This window comes from Silene latifolia, chromosome 9, assembly GCF_048544455.1.
Source record: "Silene latifolia isolate original U9 population chromosome 9, ASM4854445v1, whole genome shotgun sequence".
Classification (NCBI taxonomy): domain Eukaryota; kingdom Viridiplantae; phylum Streptophyta; class Magnoliopsida; order Caryophyllales; family Caryophyllaceae; genus Silene; species Silene latifolia.
In genome coordinates, this window is record NC_133534.1 from 24487331 (window position 1) to 24510741 (window position 23411).

At 36.5% G+C, this 23411-nt stretch overlaps 3 long non-coding RNA genes across 3 annotated transcripts; 1 reads left to right on the forward strand and 2 right to left on the reverse strand.

Annotated features, from left to right (window-relative positions):
- Nucleotides 1-3602: 3602 nt before the first annotated feature.
- On the reverse strand, nucleotides 3603-5999 carry LOC141602523 (uncharacterized). Its single transcript, XR_012524501.1, has 3 exons — nucleotides 5877-5999; nucleotides 5671-5779; nucleotides 3603-3830 (listed from the first exon to the last, which is right to left on the reverse strand). It is a non-coding gene; the product is annotated as an uncharacterized LOC141602523 (long non-coding RNA).
- Nucleotides 6000-11454: 5455 nt separating this feature from the next.
- On the reverse strand, nucleotides 11455-22799 carry LOC141602525 (uncharacterized). Its single transcript, XR_012524504.1, has 3 exons — nucleotides 22677-22799; nucleotides 22471-22579; nucleotides 11455-11682 (listed from the first exon to the last, which is right to left on the reverse strand). It is a non-coding gene; the product is annotated as an uncharacterized LOC141602525 (long non-coding RNA).
- LOC141602524 (uncharacterized) lies at nucleotides 16382-17785 on the forward strand. Its single transcript, XR_012524502.1, has 3 exons — nucleotides 16382-16451; nucleotides 17097-17154; nucleotides 17713-17785. It is a non-coding gene; the product is annotated as an uncharacterized LOC141602524 (long non-coding RNA).
- Nucleotides 22800-23411: the final 612 nt, after the last annotated feature.

Below are 23411 nucleotides of genomic sequence, written 5' to 3' on the forward strand. Positions count from 1 at the left end.
ACCTTGACGTTTTAGTGTTGTGTGTCTCACGAGTTGTTGCTTCGGCCGCTCACACACAATTAGTCTTAGTTATTATTATGTGTGGCTATTACTATGGCAAGATCAAGACAAGCAAGGCATCACATCCGGCACCAACGTCGACAACGTCAACTTAGCCCTACGACAATGGCATCATCAACTATATATTTTGGTCCAGTCAAAGTGTTCGTTCACTACCGCTTTGACTGAGTGGGTGTATTAGAGATATATTAGAATAATATATTGATTAGGTGAATATTATGAGGTATCATAGTATTCTATAAGATATTTAGGAAGATTGTTAGAGTGATCTCTAAGACACTCTACTACTATATATTGTATCCTATTTCATAAATATTAATCAGGTCATTATATCGTATTATACTATCTTACACAAACGACATTTTTTTTTATACTTTTTGTGTCTAAAGGGAGTCTTAAGGACGATCGATTTTAATACTAAGGTGATTCCAACGCAGGTCATAAGTATTAGCTCTTATATAATGTCATAAATACCATCTTTTATAACTTTAATACCAAATTACCAACTAAATTTTAGTTAACATGTCCATAATCACTTACTATTTGCACGTCGAGTTGTTTTTCCATAGAGTCGTTTTAACTTAGTCAACCATGTAAAGTCAACACTTCATCCGTACGATATGATTACAATACCCAAAGCAAAGAAAAATGATAAAAACAATAAAAATCAAAAGAAATTGAAAATTCTAAAGCAAGATGAAGGTAAACGAAATTTAACCAACAATTTTGATTCAAAGCTTTGCAACTATTTGCAAGCACGTAATGGACCACCACATAGACACTTGTTATGGGAGAAAAAAACCGGGTTAACCTGTTTGAGATGTCGACCATTTGGGATTGGACCACATAGTTCATTGTAAGTGATATCAACGTAGTTTTCAAAAGAATCTTTTAATCGATAGAACAATTTAGGTAATCTCCCATATATGTTATTATGGCTTATATTGAAGATGAATAAACTTGGGGCTAAGTCCACATTCGTAAGATCGAACTTGAACCGATTGTTGCCTATGTCTACCTCGCTTACACCCTTGTTGTTTTTGTCTATCAAAAATGTGGCATCCCCGGTTAGTTTATTGTTACCGAGCCAAAATATGGCTATGCTGCCACCTGCGAGAGATTTAGGGATTAGTCCGGTTAATTGATTGTTAAAAAGATATATATAAGTGAGTCGAGTAGGTAAACCTAGAGATGCTGGGATACGGCCTGAAAACTGGTTGTTAAATAATTCAAGGCCATAAAGATTACTAAGTCGTTGGCCTAGAAAATCGGGTATTGGACCGGACAGGTTGTTTGTGTGAAGGGCAAGGGTGTCAAGTCGGGTTAAGTATCCCAAGGATTTGGGTATTGGGCCGGTGAGTTTATTATTAGAGAGGCTAAGGTAGGTGAGCCCTTTAAACCGACCCAAGAAGTTGGGTACTGGACCGGTGAACTTGTTACCGGAAAGGTCTAAGGTTGTCAATTTAACAAGACGGCTCAAGAAGTTAGGGATCGGACCAAGACTCAGATTGGTCATATATATGGTCAAGGATGTGAGATTGGTAAGTTTGCCAATGTAGCGTGGGATTGCACCGGTTAGAGTGAGCACAGAAAATGCGAGCTCGACAAGGGCGGGAAGTTGATCAAAGAAAGGAGGGATCTTATAGATATCTTCATTCCAAGTGAATGATAGAGATATGACACGTCCATCATCGTTGCATCGAACGACGGATTTCCATTCACCCCATAGGAGGCAACAGTCGGTGGCAATGTCCCACGATTTAAAGCGGACGTTGTTAAAGCGTCCGTTGTAAAAGGTTTTAACAACGGTTGGTTTTCTTAAGGAAACCGTTGTTAAAAATATTAACAACGGTTTTAAGTATAAAAACCCGTTGTGGAAAGTGTGACTCAATTTTAGGGGGAAAGTTATAACAACGGGTTGTAATATACAAAACCGTTGTTATAACTAAAGACAACGGGTTTTTTATAAATAACCGTTGTTGTTTGTTCTTAAAAAATAAAAAAAAATTAAATTAAATATTACTAGATGCATGCATAATTACGGTCCGTTATAATTACGATGCATGCATTATTAATGCCATCACTGTGCATATGAACGGACAATATGGAATGAGAAGGGTTAGTAATAAGATTTGAAGCAGCATTGAGAGATATGATGATGATTATGACACAACTTCCTAACATATATATTAATTAAAAAACAACTCAACCCACACATTACTTAGTATAAATATATGCATTATCTCAACTAACATTTCCATTATCTTAATATATACATCTCAAAATCATAACTGCTAAAACAAACTCCAAATAAATTAACCCTACTTAATCTTTCAAAACAAACTCCAAACTCCAACAAAATGAATGATATCATCCTTACGACTCTTACTATGATCGAGAACAACAACAGTTTCATCCGCCGGTTGCTCCATATTGAGGAAAGTTTCAGGAGCTACCTTGCGGATGCTCGATCCGTACTGAAGGACGCCAAAGAAGATGGCTTGACGGAGCAGCAGCAGTTGCAGCTATATGACGATATAGCAACTGCTGAACGGAACCTCCAAATAGCCAAGGAGGAGAGGACGGATATGATAGAGGAGAATAGGATCCTCTATGAAAATATAAGAATTGCATTTTTATTAATGTAATTTTTTTTAATTTATGTATATATATATATATATATATATATATATATATATATATATATATATATATATATATATATATATATATAGAAGGGTTCTTATAAGGTCTTCATACCATATAAGGCCCTAAGTCCTTATAAGAGCCCTTGGATGGAAGGGATAGAGGGATGAGATTACATCTCATTGAAGGGTCACAATTCTCCCTCTCTAGTCTCCTTCCCTAATTGTGTATAACTCTACCTAATTTTGTACAACTCTTCCACCATTCTAATCTCCCAACTCACTTCCTCATTCACTCATCCTCTCTCATTTCTCACATTCACTCTTTCTCTCTCATTTTCTCCCACCCTTTCTAAACAAAAAAAAAAACCAAGTTCATAAAAAAAAAAACCCAAACTAAAACAAAACCAAAAAAAACCAAAAAAACTTCCATCCCTTCCATCTCGGTCAGCCGCCCCCCCCCACCACCCCCACACAACCACCCACAACCGACAACTTCCCCCCACGACCCCCACACCACACCCGCACAACCCCGCACCAACCCACACGACCCCGCACCACCCCCTAGCACCCGACAACAACAACAAGACGCCGACACCCTTTCCAACCCCCACTCGCCACCAGCCCACAACCGCACTGTGCCACCCTCACAACCCCGACACCACACACCAGCCGACCTTCTCTCCACCACCAATTCACCACCATGAACCGCCTCCTCGCGCCCCACGACAGCAACAACCCAACCACCGAACCAATAATATAACACCCTTAAATCTAGCCTTAACTAATTACGTAAATTCTACAGAAAAACTGGTAGGATATGTTTGTAATTGGTTCAACTAGCCAAAAACCTGTAATTTCAAAAATTTTTCTAAACCAATCACAACATTTCCAACATTCCCAGAAGCGGGTGCCAAAACCTGCAATGCTAATGAACTACTTTACATGCCATAGCTAAATAAGAAAATAGAATGATACAAACCAAAAATAGAAAAGGGAGACATATGTCCCTTCAAATTATATACAAAACCAAAAGGTAAAAGGTTTACTAATAGAATAGCCAAAACTAGGTCCAAGGTTCCTTGCTCACTAGCTCGTCTGTGACCCCAACAAAGCATCAACGACCTGTCAATCGCATTTTATACAAACACGAAAGCCACAATTCAGTGGGGAGTAACTTCGAGTCCTCCCAGCCACGAATCGTCAAAATTAATGTAACATGTAATGTAACATGTAAACAATATGATAAACCATGTAATTATCATGTAATCTAACCTATGACCCCTAAACTGACCAAACTAAACTATCATGTGAATCATATAATTCAAATAGTAATCCAAACTTTATCAATCAGAATCGGCTTACATCTCACCTATTACAGTTCATAAAATCACCATACAAGAAAGGGCAATATATCAAAGACAGGCATAAGTTCTTAGTACGGTCAATAGTCACTTTGTAACTCGAGTCTATACCACGAGGTAGGGAAGGTAATCGAACCGGTATCTTGGCTCAGCGGTTAATATTAATAAAACATGGCCAAGAGACAACACAACCCTAGCCTAAAATCTGCGCAGACCTAGACATGCGGATACACACCACCGCACCCAAGACCCACAATTTTTCTAAAACAAAGTGAGTACCCTAAGGAGTCCACCAAAGGGTTGGCTAGTACTTAAGCTGACCACTTACTATCAAAATAAGTAACGAGGTCATGCCCCAACTTGGATATAAATCCACTAGTCAGGAACACAAAGGCTATCAAGCAGTGAACATATACTCGTCAAAGACTATAAAGACCTATCTATGATGAAGGCCGAAATACTCACCTAGGACCTAGTCCCAGCTAGTCCCAGCTTGAATACTTTAGCCCACACCACACAAGACTCACCACACAAGTCAAGTAAGACACCCACTTAACCATAAGAGGGCAAAAAGTCCTACTTACCAACATAAATTCTAACATTCTATCATGTGAAAGGCTATATAAATGTCTATTCAAAGATACAAATCCAACAAGATATCCTCAATAATTATTAAATACCAAATTTCAATTCTAACAATATTAACCATATTAAAGGCTTCAGGGAATCTAGGGCCGTTTCTACAATATAAGAAGCTACTTAAATCAACTAATTACACATGTGATATAAAAATATAATGAATGGCCTAAAACAAGAAAAAGGCCGACTATCTAATTCATTCAACATTTCATCCAACCGAATTTTTACCCACAACCCCAGCCCTGCGACAGGTACGGGTTAAATTGCGGCTGACCAATCACTCAATTGACTGACATCGAATCAGTCAAAGGGATTAAGGCTCAGTTTTCGGCACAATCATCAAAACATGGCAATTATTGCTATAAAATTTACCTTGAGCCTAATCATTACAATTTCATCTTATAAACTATCCTAACGTGTGATAACTATCAATATAAGCTAAATTTTACCAACCTCATTATCTATACTACTAACATTATTCATTTTAAGCCATTTTATTACCATTTCATTTTATAACCTATACTAACACATGCTAACTACCAATATAAGAATAATTTCTACTACTTGTATGGTTCAATTTAAAAGTGTACCCATATGTGACTTATACAACTCTAACATTAATTAACCCGAAATGACCAATATTGTACGAAAAACCGCGAAACAAGCACGAACCAACCCGGGCCAACCCAAGGCGGCCGTGGGCTGCCGTGGGCTCGCTGCCATTTCTTGGCCGTCACCCCTACACCACCATTTTTCCATTTTTGTTTAGTAAAAGACCGTCTGAACACTAATTAATCATTCCCAATTCAACTTTGTTAATTTAAACTAACAAAAGGCATAAATTAAGCATGCATGGAACAAATTTTAACATGTGAAAACTACTACTCAAACAAAAATCACCAAACATACAAAAACAACAAAGCATGTGACGATCTTTCGTCGAGTAACTCGAAATATGTTACCTTAAGCTAGAAAATGAGCAATTAGCACCTCAAAACCCAAACCCTAACAACAACTAGCCGCTATCCTCGACAATATACGAGTCCCCAAACTCGTCTTCCAATTCTTCACCTAAATAAACAATAAAAACACAATAATTAAGTATAAATACCGAATTTCCGAAAATTCATCTTAAAACAACTTCAAGAAAATTAAAATTAAAACATACTAGGTTGTAGATCTCGTCGAGGGGATTCCGGAAATATAAATTTTGCGAAAAACGGACTAGTAACGAAGAAATTATGATGAAAATGGTGTTTTGGTTGATGATTATGATAGAATGACGATGGAGATGATGATGGACAGAAAAATCAGAAAAAATGAAGGGGAAGGGGGTGTGGTCCGCGGGAAAGGAGAGAAAGAAAGGAAAGAGCGGGTTTGAGTCGGGATTTTTCGAGTCGGTTTTGACTCGTTTCGATAAAAATTAAAACCGTAGGTCAAAAGCAAATTCCGACAAGACCAAAGTTCTTAAACACGAGATTACAAGAAAATTGAATACTCATACGACCCATTTCCAAATTCGTTTACCCAATGTTCAAAAGAATTGTCATTTTCCCCCCGATACGCCCTTATTTCGAAATAAAAAGTTTTACACGGTTTAAACTATTTTTAAACATTTCGAAACTATCAAAATAAATACTTTTCTTCAAAATATAATAAAATTATATTTCTTTGAATTATTTTTACTTTAAATACTTAAATATCAAATTTTATTTGATTAATAAATTATTTTCGAAATATATTAACGGTCCGAAATTACGGAGCATTACAATCACCCCTCCTTTTAAAAAGTTTCGCCCTCGAAACTTAGAAGGAGAAATTATAGTTATAAGAAAATATAGGTATCTTTTCAATGAAACGGTGATACTCTTGTTGATCAGACAAGAACATCCATATTCATATCAAGATATAAAAATATTTCTACACCAATAAATGAGAAAACCCATTATTGGGACGTCTCCAACAACGAGATTAAACACTCATTAATGTTAAAGCCATTAAAATCATAAAAGCATTTTCAAAATTTTAGTACAAAGTTCTATAATAAGAATAATATCTTTACTAATTATGATTAAATACAGCTTAGTAACGCGGAAAAAGAGTAAGAAAAAGGAATCATTACACAAAACGAGAAATAGCTTAGGTATCCAATCAAACACTAGGGTTGAAAGAGAGTGAGAAATCATTTTCAAATGTTATAGAAAGAGGTCAAATGAGTTCCATAAAGGCGAGCACAACGGAACAAGCCAGAATAACAAGAATGACAATTGTCGGAGATCGGAATTGGGAAGATCGGTCCATCGAGAAAGGTTCACTCAATTTTCCAACCACAGAGTCATCCTACTAGGTCCTCCGAACATCAACAGGGCAACAACCAGAGACCACACTAATCCTGTAATACTCCGTATTTTATTTTACTATTTAAGTCGGGTAATTGTTTAGACGATAATTACGTTAAGTTATTTTACTTGACTCGCGTTGTATCGTAAGATCGAGTTGTTTCGTAAGTTAATTGAGACGGGTTTACATGGAATTCGAGATGTGAGCTAACCCATTTACCCTCGACCCGTTGGAGTTTACCCAATAACATGTTTAACCCAACACCCGACATCATGTTTTAACCTAATTCTTAACCTAATTTTTACCCTAACACTACACAACCCTCATCTCACCCGCCTCCCTCTTTTCGACGCACACCAACACACACACACACACCATCCTTGCTTTTGATTGAAGATTGCTCATCGATTCCAACCTAATTCGATTCCCTGTTTGTAAGTCGATTTCATTCCATTGTTTATACTGTTTTAAAGTCGTCTTTTTCGAAAAGTTTGAAAAGAGAGTCCTGTTTATTTGATGTCTAATTTATGCATATAAAATCTCATAGTCAAATTCTTTGTGGTTTGTCCTAGGTGATTTATTTATGAACATGTCGCTGAAAAGTCCGCGAATCTGATTTGGTTGTGGAAAATGATTTGAAACCTTAATTTTTATGTCGATTCAGTTATGAGGCTTCTTCATACATAATCTTTGTATAGTCTAGATGATAATAGGATTTGTAATTTCTGAAAAATAATGTTTTAAACTCGTTTTATGAATCAATACTTTTTATGCGACGGTTTCTGTCAGTTTTTGGAAATCAGTCTGGAAACCCTTGATAAGTATGGAATTTGGGAAAAACACGTTAGATATAATTTGTAGCTAAGACTCATGGGGTTCCAATTCAATTGGCCTTGTATCAATTTGATTTTTCTGGAATTAGTTATGTATTTTATTCCGAGTCTGTCATGTGCTGGAAAATCAGGAAAAATCGTGTTTGTTCTTTAAGTTGATATTCCTATTAAGTTATGATGAGTCTAGGTTATGTGCATGATTATTTGATTGAGTAGGTGGTAATTATATATAATTATGTTATGTAGGTGATGGATATGTGAAGGTTCATAATTGATTGCTTGTGTGAGCTTGGATTGCGAAAAGGTAGGGAAATACACTTGACTTATAAGCGTTGTTGTTAAGTTGTGTTGACTTGTTGTGTTTCATATGACCAAACCGTGAACGTTGACTTGTTTCGTGGTTGTTGATTTATGTTATGATTTATATCTTTGGAATGTGGTTGACTGATCGATCGTGTTGAGTATGTTATCACAACATTTTTGGTAGTGGCATGATTTCATTCATTGATATACATATTGTGTTGCATTGTTTACTGTTGCGCATTCATATGCATTGGAGATGGAGGATGTTGTGGTGATGTGGTGTAGTGATGATGATGTTGTGATAAGGCCTAGGCGGGTTCTGCAGGACTTGCCCTGGTGTCCTCAACAAGGAAATGGTAGATCGGCTACGGTCGATATATATAGTCTAGGGGATCGGTATGGTGGGCGTTCGGGTTATGAGATATGAGTTGAGATGGAGGTGGAGGTGACGGAGGAGCATGCATATCATATTTTGTTGTTTCATTGTATTCCCTACTCAACCTCGTGGTTGACCCTGTGTATTCGTGAACACCGGTGACGATCCAAATATTGGGGAGCAGACTTGATGGGTTTATGAGATAGGATGGGAGCTTGATGGGCGTGAGACACTGGATCAGAAGACTTAGTAGCTAGATAATCATTTAGAAGACTTTCACTTTTATTTATGTTAGTTCTTGTAATTTGATGTAAATGAGGTTTTGTAAAAAGTTAAGTTAAAGAAATTATGTAATTTGCCTTGAGTTTAATTTGTTATTCACTACCTCGGGAAACCGAGATGGTAACAGTCCGGTTTATTAGGAATGTCTTGCTAGAGGCTCCTTTATAAATCGGGGTGTTACACATCCAAAGAGCCATCTGAACCACTCATCGACAAGTCTACGCATAAGCTAATCCTTGAGACAATTCTATCCTCTACAATTATAACTTAACCATTTCCCACTCAAAATGTTTCCACCAATATTCTCCACCGAACAAAATCAAAATCCAAAGTCGGAACTAGTAACAATACTATACCCTTACGAAGATTCAGTATTCCCATGACACATTCATGCTTGAAACCACCCCACAAGCAACAAGTTGCACTATCCAATCCATAAATAGCACTAACTATAAGATAAATGGGTTCTTCACACAAATCATCTGATCGGTTTACTCAAGATTTACTCAAGATTCACTATCCTACTTCCCAACAATATTCCAATTCCAATAGAAAGATTTCTCAAAGGATTAAATATAAGGTCCAAATTTACAATAACATTCCACAGACTTAGCTATCAATCCCCAATACCGTAAAGTAAGGATCAAATGACAAACGAACAATCCCCGAACGAACAATGCCCAAAACAAATCCAAAATAACCATAGAAATACTCCACCAAGGTAAACTAATCCCATTAGTCTCATCATCATATCGAAACCAAGTGAGTCTTATACCACCAAAACACGCGAACTTTAACTCGCAAGGAGACTACAACATTGCCATCATAAGAATTCCATCAAAAATCTAGCTCTCATATCGTATGGTCAAATACAGACACAAACTCCTACACTAATTCCCGACAAAAATCAAAATACAAAAATCCTCAAATCACATCCCACTAACTCTGTAAACATGGTTAACAAGGTACCAACTATACTAAGTAGATAAGAAGTTATATCGGGATAGAGGAATGGTAAAATATTTTCGAAGGGTGCCTGAGCATGACAAGTTAGAAAACTAAGGAGTCGGACCGTAAAGATAATGGTTGACAGAAATAAGAGGTACCCGAGTTAAGAAGATATCTCGGACAAGAAGAAGATACGTAAACTTTGGCATAAAAACAGGGTTCAAAGATCGTTAAAGAGAAGGAAAGGAGAACAGAAGCAGCATAATGAAAGGGTTACTGCTTACCAAACACTCATCAAAGCTTATGATCGATATGGTAAGGTTACCTCACTAAGGTGCTCCACAAAACCTCAAAAGTCCACCAAATCATAGGACTAACAAGGACTCCACGAGGGTAGGTATTCCTCAACTCAATTGGTTCTAAGAGCCAAAATCAATTCACCACACAAATTCATTTGTTACTATCATGTCCCAAAGTACCTCCTTTACAATTCTCGTCATTGAACTTCACTTACTATGTCATCCTCCAAGTACCATGGCTTGTTCACTCCATCCTCTCACCACTTAATACTTCTAGTCTCCGATACCATAAACTAGAATCACATCTTTGAACTCACGAACTACATCGAACAACATTCCACCAAAATTCCCAAATTCAGATATGATTAATAAGGTCAACCACGTGTTCTCAAATTTTGAAAGGTCAACAAGGGCTACTCTATACTAGATTTGGTCAACTTAAAAGGTTTAACAAACTAACTAATTCCAAAGTATAATACCAATCCATTAAGCAACATCAATGTCCTATTGTATTCCTTTCAAGGCCTACAAGGATTAGAGCTAACTATCATTCCTTTAATTCTCCACAAGAAACATCGAGACTCTCAAATGAAGTAGCCTAGGTTCATTCCATCTTATGTGCTAAGGTAGTACCCATGCTCAATCATCTATAACAAACAAGCTCTCAATAGACATAAATCCCAAGGTGTTTCTCAACTCACTAGGCTCTCATATCATGCACAACTAACAAGTCTAACCAAAGGATCCCAAGTTATATTCTCCTATACAACTCAAACCTTAAACAATCAATTTCTCAACTCGTTCACGCCTTCCAATGATACATTCTCTTAAAACCGGGTTCTCTTGAACAAGGGAACTATCCTGCGGAATAAAAGGAAGGTGTCCACAAGGACTCTTATTATAAGAAGAAAACGAACCAAGGATGAAACGGGAGAAAGAATAGAAGAGTAGTTACCAAGGCGAGAGAAGAGGAATTAAAAAAAAAGACGAATCAACCACGAGATTGGAAGACTAAGGTAAGATAGCATTATCTACATTTATTGGAGTGCCATCTTGTAAAAGAGAAAATCAATTAGTACCTAACAATTAGCAATCACAAACAGACTACCACATAAAATCCTAAATCTATCCATCCTACCCATCTCTCAAGTTTAGTATTTAAAGGTCAAGTGATTTTAAGTGGGGTGCACAAACGTGCGTCGGGAGCAACAAGCTCTGATACCAACTATAACACCCTTAAATCTAGCCTTAACTAATTACGTAAATTCTACAGAAAAACTGGTAGGATATGTTTGTAATTGGTTCAACTAGCCAAAAACCTGTAATTTCAAAAATTTTTCTAAACCAATCACAACATTTCCAACATTCCCAGAAGCGGGTGCCAAAACCTGCAATGCTAATGAACTACTTTACATGCCATAGCTAAATAAGAAAATAGAATGATACAAACCAAAAATAGAAAAGGGAGACATATGTCCCTTCAAATTATATACAAAACCAAAAGGTAAAAGGTTTACTAATAGAATAGCCAAAACTAGGTCCAAGGTTCCTTGCTCACTAGCTCGTCTGTGACCCCAACAAAGCATCAACGACCTGTCAATCGCATTTTATACAAACACGAAAGCCACAATTCAGTGGGGAGTAACTTCGAGTCCTCCCAGCCACGAATCGTCAAAATTAATGTAACATGTAAACAATATGATAAACCATGTAATTATCATGTAATCTAACCTATGACCCCTAAACTGACCAAACTAAACTATCATGTGAATCATATAATTCACATAGTAATCCAAACTTTATCAACTGTAACCGGCTTACATCTCACCTATTACAGTTCATAAAATCACCATACAAGAAATTATGTAATTTGCCTTGGAGTTTAATTTGTTATTCACAACCTCGGGAAACCGAGATGGTAACAGTCCGGTTTATTAGGAATGTCTTGCTAGAGGCTCCTTTATAAATCGGGGTGTTACAAAGTGGTATCAGAGCGAACGATCCTCGGGCCTAAATCAATGAACCCAATGAACGTAGGATGTGTCTAAATAAAATGAACCCCTGGGAATAAACTTTTAGGAGCTCACAGTGCGGTTAAGAAGGCGCCCTTAATACGTGCTCTTTTGCCCTCTCAGTTTTGAACCAGGTAACCCGAGAGAAATTGAGTGAATGGGGTAGTTAGAAGGAAAACCTTGGATATAATCGAGTGGATGTACACCTTGAGACCCATATATTCTAACCATGCTGCAGGACAACATTACGGTAAGTATTTTGTATGAATGATGGCGTGATCATGTGATGTTGTGGAGATGAGAATTAAAATTTTCGTGTTCAGGTTGATAATTGTTGGATTGTGGTAATCGTGAGCGTGAAAATAATTGCGAATTGATGATATTTATCTGGATAGATGTCGAATGACGTGTTGATAGTGCTATTATGTCTCGTGATATGCGGTTATGTGATCCCGAAGCCATGCTAGTATAGTATTGTGATAGTAATGAGAAACACTATTGAATTGCATGTTTCTAGTCATAGCAATCGTGATTTAGATGTAAGGAGTAGATCGAGATGCTTAGGGATGCTATGAGATAGATGTTTACGTAAGTACAAAGTGTGAGATTTAAGTTAGGATGGGTTAGTATCGATAGTGTGGTTGTAAGAGCTTGGAACATAGTAAATGAATGACCTAGTGCTGAAACACGTTTTGTTTGATTTTACTCTCTAATTGATCTTACTGCCATTCGTTTTCTGTTTGTCGCCTATGGATGAAAATTTTCTGAGAGATAGCCTCGTGAGTTAGTGTTCATTTGGCGTTGGTTTCATGCTTATAGGATATACGGATTAGGAGTAATAAATATTTTAGTGGGCTGTGGTCAGGAAGTTCCTGTGCAGTGATGTTTTGACCAACGATTTTGTAAAAATCCTCATTTAAATTATATTAACAATTTTTGCATAATTCCAACTCCATCGATCAGAAGATTCGCATATGTTTTCAAATTGATAAGCCACGAAAATTCTTGATATCTCTATATTAAATGGTAAGTTTTGCAAACTGACCCAAGTTTCGGACCAATTGCTGTCACATACTTGTTTGGACCAACTGAGTTGTAAAATCCTTTAAAAATTGAATTCTTGAGCTTTGGACCTCATTCTTTTTCTCACGAATTATTAACTCTCTGTATGTTATAAAAATGTAATATAACTCAAGTTTTCGTTGAACGGTTATTTATTCGTGATTTTTGGAAGTTACCACGTGAATCATAACTTTTAAAATGTGAATTCTATGTTGAGTTTTCATACAGTTGTTCGATTATTTCATGAGCCTTATTAATGTGAAATTATAGTGTCCTTATATGATGATAGTAGCACACATATTCATTGGTTATGTATCTTAACAAGTGATAAAAAAAATTAAAGTTTAGTTTATAACATTGTTGGCATGATAGTATGAGTGAAATTGAATAGCTTAATCTGATCCTTAATCGAGGGTGAAATATTTTATACGAGTCCAGTTGTTGCATATTTTATATATGTTTGGCATGTTGTAATATCTCTGGTGTGTTCATCATACTTGTATAGTGGTCGGATATATATAAATATAAAACTATATTGTCATATCTTGGTAAAATTGGTGGCGTTAAATGTTAACTTGACTGTTCTAATATACTCGCGTGAATATTTATAATAATTATGTTTAAATGTTTACACATGGATGGTAGTAATGAGTATGTCTAAATGTTCACATGTAGGATGTCATCTGGGTTCTAATGTCTTTTATGTGAGTCTGTGTGCCTATAGTTATACTTATTACTTTCATTGCATTAATTTATTGATTGAACCTAAACTTATGATATGATAATAAAATAGTGTCGTTGTTCCTTATTGGATATGTTCATAGTTGTATTGTCACGAAATGCTAAGGTGATTATTTTGACGGAAATTTTCTTATGTCAGCTATGTTGGCCAATTATAATGGGATAACCCTTTTATGATTCACATGATATGCGTTGGTTTAAATGATAGTCGTTATAGATACAATTAGTTGAGCCTACGAGTTGCCTAATTATTCAAATCGTGCAAATCAGAGAAGTTGTTCAAGTTGCTAATATTTTATCATAGATAATGTCCTACAAAGTATATGAAGGCAAATGTGTATGTTTAAGCTAATTATGCGATATCTTTTTTGTTTTGAAAATGAGTTATACTACGTTCTTTGGACACAATTGAACGATAAGGTTGCTAAAATGTTAAACACATGTGTGATATGGAAGTAATGTTGTTGTTGTTGTCATGGATCATATGTTGTTACTTTTATTGGGAAATATGTTTTCAGAATTTACATCATGCAAACTGACTAATTCGTGTTGCATAGCTGATGAGTCAAATGGTTTTGATTACATGTTATGTTTTCCGTGGTTTCAAAGTGCTTAAGTAGTGCATATGTGCAGCATGTTTTAATACTCCTGGTGATTGTTAGTGGTAGGGCGGAATGAATGCGCATATGGATCAATTGTTCGGAATTAGTAATAGTTTTGACTTGAGAGAGGAATTTGGTGGGGTCAATGTTAAAATTGTATCTTTGGTATACGTATATCCTTATGGTTGATCTTTCTAAGGTTGTTGTTCTCTAGTAGATAATGCGAACTGTGATAATCTTGAGTTGACCAAAACCCGGTACTACAAATGACTACTCGAAAACTTGTTATATAACTTTCGCACACTTAAACCACGTGAATGAATCCTGTATCTTAACACCTTCTACGGTATCACCCTTGTGTCCTAATTTGTTTAGCTTTCAACTCTGTAGGGTGGATCCCTACAATGTACACCCGCGAGACTGTTACATGTCACTTGATACTGACTTCAATGAGCATTGTGCGAAACTTTGTGCTGCCATGGACAAGTATGGCCATAATTGGCACCCTGAGTACTTAACTAATACTCAGTTAAGAGCGTATACCCTTATTGATACTATCCCTGACTCTGGCATACTAAGGGACATCAAACACTTCTATATGAGAGAGTTGTCCACCCATTGCATGAGGTTATGCCGTGACCCCAATTACTGCGGCGGGGCCAGTTACCCGCCCGAGCATACCTTTGACTTTATATCAAAGCGACACGAGATACGAATTTTATGCTAATGTACCTGATGCCGAAAGTACGACTGAACCACCCAAACCAGACTTTGGGGAAGAGGTGAACCAGGAAGGGAATGACATAGAAGTCACCAGAATCAGAGTAAGCACGACCTAGGACTGTTAGGTTAGAGCTAGTAACACCATGATCGATCTGTTATGAAACCGTGTAAACCTTTAGCTCCTTTCTTGTTGTTCTTTTAGTTTGATGTTGTGTTTTTATGTTAAGCATGAGCTAAGTAATAAGTGTTACTTGTTGACAATCAGTTAATTCCATAATAAAACCTTGTTTTCGACTTTAATGTTAATGCGCAGTCTCTTATCATGTGTTCTTTTCTGTTACATGTTGTTGACAGTGATTTTGTTGCATACGTATATGAAAGTTGAAAAGAGGTTACGAGGACGTAACCATGTTTTTAGTTGGGTAGGATTGTAAAATCTTAATGTTATGTTGCACTTGTTTATAGATTGTGGTTTGATTAAGTTGATGTTTCGTTGGGTGTACCCATGCAAATGAGTTCTCTATGTTGTGTTCTTACTTCTGTTAGTTGGTTGATGTGTAACAGAAGCGTGTAGTTAAACTACTGGTATGGTGCTCTAATAGGTCGAGGTGAACAATGGTAGTAGGATGATGGAATGATTCGTGGTGATATGTTTGCATGAAGTAAGTTCCGGGACGTAACTTTCTTTTTAGGAGGGTAGAATGTAACATTTTGTTTTATGGGCCTAAGTTAGTTCTTGAGTTCTTATACTAGAAAATCTGTTTGGTACCCACGGTGTTTCTTGGAGGTTTGATAGATGAGCGAACTTCGGGACGAAGTTCATTTTAAGGGGGGAAGACTGTAATACTCCGTATTTTATTTTACTATTTAAGTCGGGTAATTGTTTAGACGATAATTACGTTAAGTTATTTTACTTGACTCGCGTTGTATCGTAAGATCGAGTTGTTTCGTAAGTTAATTGAGACGGGTTTACATGGAATTCGAGATGTGAGCTAACCCATTTACCCTCGACCCGTTGGAGTTTACCCAATAACATGTTTAACTCAACACCCGACATCATGTTTTAACCTAATTCTTAACCTAATTTTTACCCTAACACTACACAACCCTCATCTCACCCGCCTCCCTCTTTTCGACGCACACCAACACACACACACACACACCATCCTTGCTTTTGATTGAAGATTGCTCATCGATTCCAACCTAATTCGATTCCCTGTTTGTAAGTCGATTTCATTCCATTGTTTATACTGTTTTAAAGTCGTCTTTTTCGAAAAGTTTGAAAAGAGAGTCCTGTTTATTTGATGTCTAATTTATGCATATAAAATCTCATAGTCAAATTCTTTGTGGTTTGTCCTAGGTGATTTATTTATGAACATGTCGCTGAAAAGTCCGCGAATCTGATTTGGTTGTGGAAAATGATTTGAAACCTTAATTTTTATGTCGATTCAGTTATGAGGCTTCTTCATACATAATCTTTGTATAGTCTAGATGATAATAGGATTTGTAATTTCTGAAAAATAATGTTTTAAACTCGTTTTATGAATCAATACTTTTTATGCGACGGTTTCTGTCAGTTTTTGGAAATCAGTCTGGAAACCCTTGATAAGTATGGAATTTGGGAAAAACACGTTAGATATAATTTGTAGCTAAGACTCATGGGGTTCCAATTCAATTGGCCTTGTATCAATTTGATTTTTCTGGAATTAGTTATGTATTTTATTCCGAGTCTGTCATGTGCTGGAAAATCAGGAAAAATCGTGTTTGTTCTTTAAGTTGATATTCCTATTAAGTTATGATGAGTCTAGGTTATGTGCATGATTATTTGATTGAGTAGGTGGTAATTATATATAATTATGTTATGTAGGTGATGGATATGTGAAGGTTCATAATTGATTGCTTGTGTGAGCTTGGATTGCGAAAAGGTAGGGAAATACACTTGACTTATAAGCGTTGTTGTTAAGTTGTGTTGACTTGTTGTGTTTCATATGACCAAACTGTGAACGTTGACTTGTTTCGTGGTTGTTGTTTTATGTTATGATTTATATCTTTGGAATGTGGTTGACTGATCGATCGTGTTGAGTATGTTATCACAACATTTTTGGTAGTGGCATGATTTCATTCATTGATATACATATTGTGTTGCATTGTTTTTCTTGCTGCGCATTCATATGCATTGGAGATGGAGGATGTTGTGGTGATGTGGTGTAGTGATGATGATGTTGTGATAAGGCCTAGGCGGGTTCGCAGACTTGCCTGGTGTCCTCATTGCGAGTGGGTAGATCGGCTACGGTCGATATATATAGTCTAAGGGGATCGGTATGGTGGGCGTTCGGGTTATGAGATATGAGTTGAGATGGAGGTGGAGGTGACGGAGGAGCATGCATATCATATTTTGTTGTTTCATTGTATTCCCTACTCAACCTCGTGGTTGACCCTGTGTATTCGTGAACACCTGTGACGATCCAAATATTGGGGAGCAGACTTGACAGGTTTATGAGATAGGATGGGAGCTTGATGGGCGTGAGACACTGGATCAGAAGACTTAGTAGCTAGATAATCATTTAGAAGACTTTCACTTTTATTTATGTTAGTTCTTGTAATTTGATGTAAATGAGGTTTTGTAAAAAGTTAAGTTAAAGAAATTATGTAATTTGCCTTGGAGTTTAATTTGTTATTCACAACCTCGGGAAACCGAGATGGTAACAGTCCGGTTTATTAGGAATGTCTTGCTAGAGGCTCCTTTATAAATCGGGGTGTTACACATCCAAAGAGCCATCTGAACCACTCATCGACAAGTCTACGCATAAGCTAATCCTTGAGACAATTCTATCCTCTACAATTATAACTTAACCATTTCCCACTCAAAATGTTTCCACCAATATTCTCCACCGAACAAAATCAAAATCCAAAGTCGGAACTAGTAACAATACTATACCCTTACGAAGATTCAGTATTCCCATGACACATTCATGCTTGAAACCACCCCACAAGCAACAAGTTGCACTATCCAATCCATAAATAGCACTAACTATAAGATAAATGGGTTCTTCACACAAATCATCTGATCGGTTTACTCAAGATTTACTCAAGATTCACTATCCTACTTCCCAACAATATTCCAATTCCAATAGAAAGATTTCTCAAAGGATTAAATATAAGGTCCAAATTTACAATAACATTCCACAGACTTAGCTATCAATCCCCAATACCGTAAAGTAAGGATCAAATGACAAACGAACAATCCCCGAACGAACAATGCCCAAAACAAATCCAAAATAACCATAGAAATACTCCACCAAGGTAAACTAATCCCATTAGTCTCATCATCATATCGAAACCAAGTGAGTCTTATACCACCAAAACACGCGAACTTTAACTCGCAAGGAGACTACAACATTGCCATCATAAGAATTCCATCAAAAATCTAGCTCTCATATCGTATGGTCAAATACAGACACAAACTCCTACACTAATTCCCGACAAAAATCAAAATACAAAAATCCTCAAATCACATCCCACTAACTCTGTAAACATGGTTAACAAGGTACCAACTATACTAAGTAGATAAGAAGTTATATCGGGATAGAGGAATGGTAAAATATTTTCGAAGGGTGCCTGAGCATGACAAGTTAGAAAACTAAGGAGTCGGACCGTAAAGATAATGGTTGACAGAAATAAGAGGTACCCGAGTTAAGAAGATATCTCGGACAAGAAGAAGATACGTAAACTTTGGCATAAAAACAGGGTTCAAAGATCGTTAAAGAGAAGGAAAGGAGAATGATAAAAGATAATGAAAGGGTTACTGCTTACCAAACACTCATCAAAGCTTATGATCGATATGGTAAGGTTACCTCACTAAGGTGCTCCACAAAACCTCAAAAGTCCACCAAATCATAGGACTAACAAGGACTCCACGAGGGTAGGTATTCCTCAACTCAATTGGTTCTAAGAGCCAAAATCAATTCACCACACAAATTCATTTGTTACTATCATGTCCCAAAGTACCTCCTTTACAATTCTCGTCATTGAACTTCACTTACTATGTCATCCTCCAAGTACCATGGCTTGTTCACTCCATCCTCTCACCACTTAATACTTCTAGTCTCCGATACCATAAACTAGAATCACATCTTTGAACTCACGAACTACATCGAACAACATTCCACCAAAATTCCCAAATTCAGATATGATTAATAAGGTCAACCACGTGTTCTCAAATTTTGAAAGGTCAACAAGGGCTACTCTATACTAGATTTGGTCAACTTAAAAGGTTTAACAAACTAACTAATTCCAAAGTATAATACCAATCCATTAAGCAACATCAATGTCCTATTGTATTCCTTTCAAGGCCTACAAGGATTAGAGCTAACTATCATTCCTTTAATTCTCCACAAGAAACATCGAGACTCTCAAATGAAGTAGCCTAGGTTCATTCCATCTTATGTGCTAAGGTAGTACCCATGCTCAATCATCTATAACAAACAAGCTCTCAATAGACATAAATCCCAAGGTGTTTCTCAACTCACTAGGCTCTCATATCATGCACAACTAACAAGTCTAACCAAAGGATCCCAAGTTATATTCTCCTATACAACTCAAACCTTAAACAATCAATTTCTCAACTCGTTCACGCCTTCCAATGATACATTCTCTTAAAACCGAGTTCTCTTGAACAAGGGAACTATCCTGCGGAATAAAAGGAAGGTGTCCACAAGGACTCTTATTATAAGAAGAAAACGAACCAAGGATGAAACGGGAGAAAGAATAGAAGAGTAGTTACCAAGGCGAGAGAAGAGGAATTAAAAAAAAGACGAATCAACCACGAGATTAGAAGACTAAGGTAAGATAGCATTATCTACATTTATTGGAGTGCCATCTTGTAAAAGAGAAAATCAATTAGTACCTAACAATTAGCAATCACAAACAGACTACCACATAAAATCCTAAATCTATCCATCCTACCCATCTCTCAAGTTTAGTATTTAAAGGTCAAGTGATTTTAAGTGGGGTGCACAAACGTGCGTCGGGAGCAACAAGCTCTGATACCAACTATAACACCCTTAAATCTAGCCTTAACTAATTACGTAAATTCTACAGAAAAACTGGTAGGATATGTTTGTAATTGGTTCAACTAGCCAAAAACCCGTCATTTCAAAAACTTTTCTAAACCAATCACAACATTTCCAACATTCCCTAAGCGGGTGCCAAAACCCGCAATGCTAATGAACTACTTTACATGCCATAGCTAAATAAGAAAATAGAATGATACAAACCAAAAATAGAAAAGGGAGACATATGTCCCTTCAAATTATATACAAAACCAAAAGGTAAAAGGTTTACTAATAGAATAGCCAAAACTAGGTCCAAGGTTCCTTGCTCACTAGCTCGTCCGTGACCCCAACAAAGCATCAACGACTGTCAATCGCATTTTATACAAACACGAAAGCCACAATTCAGTGGGGAGTAACTTCGAGTCCTCCCACCCACGAATCGTCAAAATTAATGTAACATGTAAACAATATGATAAACCATGTAATTATCATGTAATCTAACCTATGACCCCTAAACTGACCAAACTAAACTATCATGTGAATCATATAATTCACATAGTAATCCAAACTTTATCAATCAGAACCGGCTTACATCTCACCTATTACGATTCATAAAATCACCATACAAGAAAGGGCAATATATCAAAGACAGGCATAAGTTCTTAGTACGGTCAATAGTCACTTTGTAACTCGAGTCTATACCACGAGGTAGGGAAGGTAATCGAACCGGTATCTTGGCTCGGCGGTTAATATTAATAAAACATGGCCAAGAGACAACACAACCCTAGCCTAAAATCTATGCAGACCTAGACATGCGGATACACACCACCGCACCCAAGACCCACAATTTTTCTAAAACAAAGTGAGTACCCTAAGGAGTCCACCAAAGGGTTGGCTAGTACTTAAGCTGACCACTTACTATCAAAATAAGTAACTGAGGTCATGCCCCAACTTGGATATAAATCCACTAGTCAGGAACACAAAGGCTATCAAACAAAGTGAACATATACTCGTCAAAGACTATAAAGACCTATCTATGATGAATGCCGAAATACTCACCTAGGACCTAGTCCCACTAGTCCCACTTGAATACTTTAGCCCACACCACACAAGACTCACCACACAAGTCAAGTAAGACACCCACTTAACCATAAGAGGGCAAAGAGTCCTACTTACCAACATAAATTCTAACATTCTATCATGTGAAAGGCTATATAAATGTCTATTCAGCATACAAATCCAACAATATCCTCAATAATTATTAAATACCAAATTTCAATTCTAACAATATTAACCATATTAAAGGCTTCAGGGAATCTAGGGCCGTTTCTATAATATAAGAAGCTACTTAAATCAACTAATTACACATGTGATATAAAAATATAATGAATGGCCTAAAACAAGAAAAAGGCCGACTATCTAATTCATTCAAAATTTCATCCAACCGAATTTTTACCCGCAACCCCAACCCTGCGACAGGTACGGGTTAAATTGCGGTGACCAATCACTCAATTGATCGACATCGAATCGATCAAAGGGATTAAGGCTCGATTTTTGCACAATCATCAAAACATGGCAATTATTGCTATAAAATTTACCTTGAGCCTAATCATTACAATTTCATCTTATAAACTATCCTAACGTGTGATAACTATCAATATAAGCTAAATTTTACCAACCTCATTATCTATACTACTAACATTATTCATTTTAAGCCATTTTATTACCATTTCATTTTATAACCTATACTAACACATGCTAACTACCAATATAAGAATAATTTCTACTACTAGTATGGTTCAATTTAAAAGTGTACCCATATGTGACTTATACAACTCTAACATTAATTAACCCGAAATGACCAATATTGTACGAAAAACCGCGAAACAAGCACGAACCAACCCGGGCCAACCCCAAGGCCGGCCGTGGGCTGCCGTGGGCCTGCCGGCTGCTGGCCGTCACCCCTACACCACCATTTTTCCATTTTTGTTTAGTAAAAGACCGTCTGAACACTAATTAATCATTCCCAATTCAACTTTGTTAATTTAAACTAACAAAAGGCATAAATTAAGCATGCATGGAACAAATTTTAACATGTGAAAACTACTACTCAAACAAAAATCACCAAACATACAAAAACAACAAAGCATGTGACGATCTTTCGTCGAGTAACTCGAAATATGTTACCTTAAGCTAGAAAATGAGCAATTAGCACCTCAAAACCCAAACCCTAACAACAACTAGCCGCTATCCTCGACAATATACGAGTCCCCAAACTCGTCTTCCAATTCTTCACCTAAATAAACAATAAAAACACAATAATTAAGTATAAATACCGAATTTCCGAAAATTCATCTTAAAACAACTTCAAGAAAATTAAAATTAAAACATACTAGGTTGTAGATCTCGTCGAGGGGATTCCGGAAATATAAATTTTGCGAAAAACGGACTAGTAACGAAGAAATTATGATGAAAATGGTGTTTTGGTTGATGATTATGATAGAATGACGATGGAGATGATGATGGACAGAAAAATCAGAAAAAATGAAGGGGAAGGGGGTAGGGGTGAGCAAGTTTAGGTCCGGACCGAAAAAATGGACCGGACCGGACCATTTGGTCTGGACCAAACCCGGACCGAATTTTTTAGGTCCGGTCCTCGGTCCTCATTTTTTGAGTTTTCGGTCTTCGGTCCGGTCCTCGGTCCTCATTTTTTGGGTTTCTTGTTGTGGATTTTACGGTTGATTTTTTTTTTTTAGATTTATGTGTTTTTTTGATTTTTTATTGTTTTTGTTTTGTTTATTGTTTTTTATTATTATTGTTATTTGGTATTTGGTTATTTGGTTTTATTATTGTTATTTGTTTTTTTGTTATTGTTATTGTTATTTGGTTTTTTTATTATTGTTATTTGGTTTTTGTCATTGTTATTTTGGGCTAAAGTTATACAATAATCAAAATAGAGTTATACTATTAATGTCTAAGGTTATACATTGTATAAATTGAAGTTACACAAATTTGTTATTTGATTTTTTGGACTAAAGTTATACATCTTGTCTATTAAAGTTATACACTGCGTGCACTAGAGTTATACACACGATATTTAAATTGGTTTTGTTATTTGTTTTTTTTTT